The 7,992-nt window shown below is 42.5% G+C and overlaps 1 long non-coding RNA gene across 11 annotated transcripts; it reads left to right on the top strand.

Annotated features, from left to right (window-relative positions):
- The first annotated feature begins 260 nt into the window (after window positions 1-260).
- Window positions 261-7,405, top strand: LOC123144649 (uncharacterized). Of its 11 annotated transcripts, XR_006471805.1 has the most exons (16): window positions 266-785; window positions 1,265-1,334; window positions 1,425-1,488; window positions 1,769-1,880; window positions 2,012-2,098; window positions 2,401-2,429; window positions 2,554-3,207; window positions 3,687-3,756; window positions 3,847-3,910; window positions 4,191-4,317; window positions 4,449-4,506; window positions 4,883-4,952; window positions 5,042-5,099; window positions 5,378-5,489; window positions 5,621-5,678; window positions 7,179-7,405. It is a non-coding gene; the product is annotated as an uncharacterized lncRNA (long non-coding RNA). The 11 variants fall into 11 exon arrangements; XR_006471803.1 differs by having other exon boundaries at window positions 264-785; window positions 2,012-2,429; XR_006471807.1 differs by having other exon boundaries at window positions 264-785; window positions 1,769-1,921; window positions 2,401-3,207.
- Window positions 7,406-7,992: the final 587 nt, after the last annotated feature.

Genomic DNA, 7,992 nt, shown 5'->3' with positions numbered 1-7,992 from the left:
AATAATGAGGCTGGGCAACTCGCCTCCAGGAGGCTTCCCCGATTGGTCGTTTGTTGGCCGTCGGATCTGCTTTTTTCATGCATCTCGACCATTGATCTCCGCAACAGTTAAACTCAGTTTTCACCTCGCAGTCGTTTTCGTCGTCCAATTACTGGTGGGCTCGCGTCGCACGTTGGTTGGCTGGGTTGCCCGTTTGCAGGTGCAGGTGGTTTTGCCCAATCAGCTCGGCGCGCCCACACCCAATCACCCGCGTCTCTCCCCACTCCCACCCCAGCCGCCAAACGAACCCTAGCCCTCTTTCTCTTTCCCCTCGATCCCCACGAGCCGCCGCACCCCTCCCTCGATCCCCACGATCCTCTCCTCGCCAGCAGCCGCCGACCGACCTCGTCTCTCCACTCGCCTCCTCCTCTCCTCTACCATGTCGTCGTCGATCCCACCGCCAGCCTTCTCCTCTACTCGCCTCCTCCTGTCCTCTTCCATGTCACCGTCGATCCAGATCGGACATAGGTCGTCTTTGCGGTGCGGGTGGGGATGTAGGGGAGGTGTAGGATGCGCACGACAAGGGAAGGAGGAGGCCGGGGAGGAAGGCAAGCAACAGCGGGGAAGGAGAAGGAGAGCGATCCTAGGATGGGGAAGGAGCTCGAGGTGAACAGGCGGTGTGGGAAGGCGAGAGGATCCAGGAGCTCATCCCTCCTCCCATGGCTACCTCGTGGATCTGGAGTATAAGGAGGGCAACATGTGCCTGTTGCCGGCGGCTCGAGCGATGCAAGCCGGCGGCAAACTAGGTGCTCCACTCTTTCTCTCCCTCTCTTAATTTCTTTCTCACACGTATTTTACTTTGCTATTATATGGATTTTTAAACTTGACGTGTGCAGATCTGACATAGAAGAGAGGAAGAATAATTTTAGCTAAGGGTGGAATTTAGAGTTCAAAGAATCAGTTGATGTTATTGACCAAAGAGCGATTTTTGTTACAGTTCCTCTGAATTAGTAAACTAGAAGGACTAAAACATCATCGGTCGGCCATTGTTGTTAGATTGATGTTGCCTTGATTACCGCTTTGTTTGGTGGCTACACTGTAAATTCTTGAGATATAGTGCAATGGTTGATAGTTTGTTGCATAATCATAGTGATTCTGCTGAACTAATACTCTCTTTGTATATCTAGGATTCCTACTAGAACATGTCATTCCAAATTACGACAATGATCTTTCTACTCATGAGTAGTCCTTTTTCATACTGAATTTTGATGCATACTCTATGCAGAAAAGAAAGCCTCCTCGGACATTAAGAAGGTACAACTAGGTAGCAGTGGAAGTGCTCCGTTCAAAAACAAGTAATATCTCTGACTTATTACACTAGAATGTATGCATGGTCAATACCATGACCTTGCAAATTCACATCTGTCCCCTTCTCCTTTTCTCAGGAACTTAGCAGAAGCTCTACATATGCAAATGGAGGTTCAGACACAGCTCCATGAACAGCTATAGGTGCCTTCTTTGTTCATGTTTTCGAGCTCTCATAGGATGGTGTTGTTGTCGCCTTGTCGGCATATATTTCTGATAGTAGGAGCATTCTTTTTCTTGCTTCACAATAATTACTGCGCTTTGTGTATATATGAACCCAAATCCATATTTAAATGGGTTCTAAATGTTTTTGCGGCATGGTGGACTTTGGAGACTAGCGCTTTTATAGTATTGTTACGGACTTTGTATTTTTACTAATAATTGTATTGATTCTGCCGAACTAATCCTCTCTTTGTATATCTAGGATTCCTACTAGAACATGTCATTCCAAATTGTGACAATGATCTTTCTACTCATGAGCAGTCCTTTTTTATACTGAATACGCATCAAAGAAGGCCTCCTCAGAAATTAAGAAGGTATGACTAGGTAGCAGTGGAAGTGCTCCGTTCAAAAACAAGTAATATCTCTGAATTATTACACTATAATGTATGCATGGTAAATACCACGACCTTACAAATTTACATCTGTCCCCTTTTCCTTTTCTTAGGAACTTGGCAGAAGCTCTACATATGCAAATGGAGGTTCAGACACAGCTCTAATAGGATGGTGTTGTTGTCGGCACATATTTCTGATAGTAGGAGCATTCTTTTTCTTGCTTCACAATAATTACTGCGCTTTGTGTATATATGAACCCAAATCCATATTTAAATGGGTGCTAAATGTTTTTGCAGCATGGTTGACTTTGAAGACTAGTGCTTTTATAGTATTGTTATGGACTCTGTTTTTTACTAATAATTGTATTGATTCTGCCGAACTAATCCTCTCTTTGTATATCTAGGATTCCTACTAGAACATATCATTTCAAATTGCGACGATGATCTTTCTACTCATGAGCAGTCATTTTTTATACTGAATTTTGATGCATACTGTATGCAGACAAGAAGGCCTCCTTGGACAATAAGAAGGTACGAGGCAACTCGCCTCCAGGAGGCTTCCCCGATTGGTTGTTCGTTGGTCGTCGGATCTGCTTTTTTCGTGCATCTGGACCATTGATCTTCACAGCAGTTAAACTCAGTTTTCACCCCGCAGTCGTTTTCGTCGTCCAATGATTGGTGGGCTCGCATCGCACGTTGGTTGGCTGGGTTGCCCGTTTGCAGGTGCAGGTGGTTTTTCCCAATCAGCTCGGCGCGCCCGCACCCAATCACCCGCGTCTCGCCCCACTCCCACCCCAGCCGCCAAACGAACCCTAGCCCTCTTTCTCTTTCCCATCGATCCCCACGAGCCGCCGCACCCCTCCCTCGATTCCCACGATCCTCTCCTCGCCAGCAGCCGCCGGCCGACCTCGTCTCTCCACTCGCCTCCTCCTCTCCGCTACCATGTCGTCGTCGATCCCACCGCCAGCCTTCTCCTCTGCTCGCCTCCTCCTATCCTCTTCCATCTCACCGTCGATCCAGATTGGACATAGGTCATCTTTGCGGTGCAGGTGGGGATGTAGGGGAGGTGTAGGATGCGGACGACAAGGGAAGGAGGAGGCCGGGGAGGAAGGCAAGCAACAGCGGGGAAGGAGAAGGTGAGCGATCCTAGCATGGGGAAGGAGCTCGAGGTGAACAGGTGGTGTGGGAAGGCGAGAGGAACCAGGAGCTCATCCCTCCTCCCATGACTGCCTCGTGGATCTGGAGTATAAGGAGGACAACATGTGCCTGTTGCCGGCGGCTCGAGCGATGCAAGCCGGCGGTGAACTAGGTGCTCCACTCTTTCTCTCCCTCTCTTAATTTCTTTCTCACACGTATTTTACTTTGCTATTATATGGATTTTTAAACTTGACGTGTGCAGATCTGACATAGAAGAGAGGAAGAATAATTTTAGCTAAGATTGGAATTTAGATTTCAAAGAATCAGTTGATGCTATTGACCAAAGAGCGATTTTTGTTACAGTTCCTCTGAATTAGTAAACCAGAAGGACTAAAACATCATCGGTCAGCCATTGTTGTTAGATTGATGTTGCCTTGATTGCCGCTTTGTTTGGAGGCTACACTATAAATTCTTGAGATATAGTGCAATGGTTGATAGTTTGTTGCATAATCATATTGATTCTGCTGAACTAATACTCTCTTTGTATATCTAGGATTCCTACTAGAACATGTCATTCCAAATTGCGACAATGATCTTTCTACTCATGAGTAGTCCTTTTTTATACTGAATTTTGATGCATACTCTATACAGAAAACAAAGCCTCCTCGGACATTAAGAAGGTACAACTAGGTAACAGTGGAAGTGCTCCGTTCAAAAACAAGTAATATCTCTGAATTATTACACTAGAATGTATGCTTGGTCAATACCATGACCTTGCAAATTCACATCTGTCCCCTTCTCCTTTTCTCAGGAACTTGGCAGAAGCTCTACATATGCAAATGGAGGTTCAGACACAGCTCCATGAACAGCTATAGGTGCCTTCTCTGTTCATGTTTTCGAGCTCTAATAGGATGGTGTTGTTGTCGCCTTGTCGACATATATTTCTGATAGTAGGAGCATTCTTTTTCTTGCTTCACAATAATTACTGCGCTTTGTGTATATATGAACCCAAATCCATATTTAAATGGGTGCTAAATGTTTTTGCGGCATGGTGGACTTTGGAGACTAGCGCTTTTATAGTATTGTTTTTAACTCTGTATTTTTACTAATAATCGTATTGATTCTGGCGAACTAATCCCCTCTTTGTATATCTAGGATTCCTACTAGAACATGTCATTCCAAATTGCGACAATGATCTTTCTACTCATGAGCAGTCCTTTTTTATACAGTATTTTGATGCATACTGTATGCAGACAAGAAGGCCTCCTCAGACATTAAGAAGGTATGACTAGGTAGCAGTGGAAGTGCTCCGTTCAAAAACATGTAATATCTCTGAATTATTACAATAGAATGTATGCATGGTAAATACCATGACCTTACAAATTTACATCTGTCCCCTTCTCCTTTTCTTAGGAACTTGGCAGAAGCTCTACATATGCAAATGCAGGTTCAGACACAGCTCCATGAACAGGTATAGGTGCCTTCTTTGTTCCTGTTTTCGAGCTCTAATAGGATGGTGTTGTTGTCGGCACATATTTCTGATAGTAGGAGCATTATTTTTCTTGCTTCACAATAATTACTGCGCTTTGTGTATATATGAACCCAAATCCATATTTAAATGGGTGCTAAATATTTTTGCGGCATGGTTGACTTTGGAGACTAGTGCTTTTATAGTATTGTTATGGACTCTGTTTTTTTACTAATAATTGTATTGATTGTGCCGAACTAATCCTCTCTTTGTATATCTAGGATTCCTACTAGAACATGTCATTCCAAATTGCGACAATGACCTTTCTACTCATGAGCAGTCCTTTTTTATACTGAATTTTGATGCATACTGTATGCAGAGAAGAAGGCCTCCTTGGACAATAAGAAGGTACGTCTAGGTAGCAGTGGAAGTGCTCCGTTCAAAAACAAGTAATATCTCTAAATTATTACACTAGAATGTATGCATGGTAAATACCATGACCTTACAAATTTACATCTGTCCCCTTCTCCTTTCTTAGGAACTTGGCAGAAGCTCTACATATGCAAATGGAGGTTCAGACACAGCTCCATAAATAGGTATAGGTGCCTTCTCTGTTCCTGTTTTTGAGCTCTAATAGGATGGTGTTGTTGTCGGCACATATTTCTGATAGTAGGGGCATTCTTTTTCTTGCTTCACAATAATTACTGCGCTTTGTGTATATATGAACCCAAATCCATATTTAAATGGGTGCTAAATGTTTTTGCGGCATGGTGGACTTTGGAGACTAAGCTTTTATAGTATTGTTACGGACTCTGTATTTTTTACTAATAATCGTATTGATTCTGCCGAACTAATCCTCTCTTTGTATATCTAGGATTCCTACTAGAACATGTCATTCCAAATTGCGACAATGATCTTTCTACTCATGAGCAGTCCTTTTTTATACTGAATACGCATCAAAGAAGGCCTCCTCAGATATTAAGAAGGTACGACTAGGTAGCAGTGGAAGTGCTCCGTTCAAAAACAAGTAATATCTCTGAATTAGTACACTAGAATGTATGCATGGTAAATACCATGACCTTACAAATTTACATCTGTCCCCTTCTCCTTTTCTTAGGAACTTGGCAGAAGCTCTACATATGCAAATGGAGGTTCAGACACAGCTCCATGAACAGGTATAGGTGCCTTCTCTGTTCCTGTTTTCGAGCTCTAATAGGATGGTGTTGTTGTCGGCACATATTTCTGATAGTAGGAGCATTATTTTTCTTGCTTCACAACAATTACTGCGCTTTGTGTATATATGAACCCAAATCCATATTTAAATGGGTGCTAAATGTTTTTGCGGCATGGTGGACTTTGGAGACTAGCGCTTTTATAGTATTGTCACAGACTCCGTTTTTTACTAAACAAAATTGATTCATCAACACTGCCCTACTGTTTTTGATGCACAAAATTAGTCAATCAACACATTGGCCTGCTGAAAATCAACACATTGGACTGCAGCCATACTATTTACTGCAGAACATGGTGGTCGGCAAAATCTACAAGAACAGCCGTCCTAGGTGTAGAATAACAAGGGGTGTGTGCGGCGAAAAATTAATAGAGGGGGACAATGAAAAGCAGTTGCCTTGATAGTACATTGCTAGACGACCTCAATGCGGTGCTCAGGGTGGCAAACGAAGAGGCGCCCAACGTCCTTGTGGTGGAGATAGGGGAGGAGTTGGGCGTGCTGGCGGTGGAGAACAGGGACGCGTCGGCGTCCTCGCGGTGGAGAATGGGGAGACGACGTGCATCCTTGCAGTGGGGAACGGGAAAGCATATTAGCATCTTGTTCCTGGAAAAATATAGTGCAGTGTGGTGTTTCCCGTTGATAGTAAGTTGACTGCCAATTTCACAGCTTTTATAGTTTTAGGAGGTGCTGCAAGATTATTTTGCATTGTTATCATAGTGTGGTGTTTCTCGTTGATAGTAAGTTGACTGCCAATTTCACAGCTTTTACAGTTTTAGGAGGTGCTGCAAGATTATTTTGCATTGTTATCATATACGATTTTCAGATTATTCTATCATTTAGTATTGGTTTATTATTGAGGTAGCCTTAGATGGAAGAGCTGAATGCAGTTTTTGTATCTTTTTTCAAAGTCCTGAATGGTCCCATGAAAATCCCTGTATGTGCAGTTTCAGAGCCTCATCACACTATGGTAGGAAAAATAGGTATTTAAGTTATCGAATGCTCCATTTTTGTCTATTATATAGATTATATAGCTTTGTGATCGAAGGTAGGTTGTCACATAGGTTTGTTGCTTGTGAAAATTATATACAGCCATGACCATGAGTCCCTGACAAAATAATCTCAGCTCATGTTACTAGGATCAGGGACTCGACCATTTTTTTCTAAAACACGCCGCATCTCATGTTCCTACTTTCCCAGCTACTCCTCCGTTCCAAAATAGATGACCCAACTTTGTACTAACTTTGTACTAAAGTTAGTACAAATTTGAGTCATCTATTTTGGAACGGAGGGAGTATAATACTATGTACTTCATTCTTACGTTTGCTTTTGGAAGTTATATCGCTTTCTTTTCCCTCATAAACTTGCTAATGATCTTGGTAAAGTAATCCCCACTTCTGATTTCCCATTGAATGAATAACTAATTTAGATTGTTCAAAAATTGTAGGTCAATAGCCATGAATAGGAGCAAGGCATCACACTCCAGCTCTGAGAAGAAAAAGATATGAAGACAGAGATAGATCAGTGTTCTGCTCCGAAGCAAAAACATTTCGCATGTAATAATGAACTGTAGTTTACCACAGTCTCTAAAACAGGCCTACCTATTACCAGTCCGTTGCTTGCCTTTTTTAGGATGTATGACTCAGTCGTATATATTTACATTCGCGTTGTTTAGTTGTGGTTTGTATGCTTGAAAATACGTTTTAACTGAGCTAGAAAATTCTTATGTGCAGTGAAATTGTATCTAACACTTTGTAAAGAACAAATGAAACACGTTTCAAATAACTCGGTAATCTAAATCGACACCTTGTGCCATTCGACATCATAATCATAAATGGTTGCTAAAGAGTTTGAATAGGTAAAGTGGTTCCATCCATTGTTTCAAGTCTGGATCGTTCCTTGGTGCTAAAACCTAATTTAATTTTCAAAACACTGTGTTTGAAATGAACATTGTGCTATATGGCGTAATGGGCCATTTGTGTCACCAGTTGAGTACGCTTCTCCCGCCCAAAGGAGGAACTGAGGAAGAAAAGAAATACACAGTCACGATCTGCGCTACTGCTTCATATTTTACTCCGGACGGGCCACACAAAGAATTGTTCATGGACCAGGCTAGGTATTTGGACGGCCCACACAAAGAATTGTTTCCATACCGGGCTAGGTAGTATATGGGCCTTTCAAATACCTATGCGTCCTTATGCACAACATAGAGATGTTTTTGCATATGGAAAAAAATTAATGCAAACACTGCTAGAAAAATA

The sequence above is a fragment of the Triticum aestivum genome, chromosome 6D, assembly GCF_018294505.1.
Source record: "Triticum aestivum cultivar Chinese Spring chromosome 6D, IWGSC CS RefSeq v2.1, whole genome shotgun sequence".
In the NCBI taxonomy this organism is placed as follows: domain Eukaryota; kingdom Viridiplantae; phylum Streptophyta; class Magnoliopsida; order Poales; family Poaceae; genus Triticum; species Triticum aestivum.
This window is presented reverse-complemented; position numbering and strand designations above follow the sequence as displayed.